We start from the raw sequence: 221 nt of genomic DNA on the forward strand, positions 1-221 counted from the left end.
ACTTCACGTTCGTACTGTTTGAAGAACATAACAACGAGCAATGCAAAACGATAGAAATACAGTTTAAATATGGGATCAATTCTTAAATTCATTGACAACTTTGATGATGAAAGAACGCATGGCATCATGCTGGTAATGATACCCTGAAGACGAAATACTATAACTACTTAATATCACAGTGCATGACCCTTACACAAATATACAGAATTACAATTGTACGA

Source organism: Plasmopara halstedii (genome assembly GCF_900000015.1).
Source record: "Plasmopara halstedii genome assembly, contig: Scaffold_3060, whole genome shotgun sequence".
Taxonomy (NCBI): Eukaryota; Oomycota; class Peronosporomycetes; order Peronosporales; family Peronosporaceae; genus Plasmopara; species Plasmopara halstedii.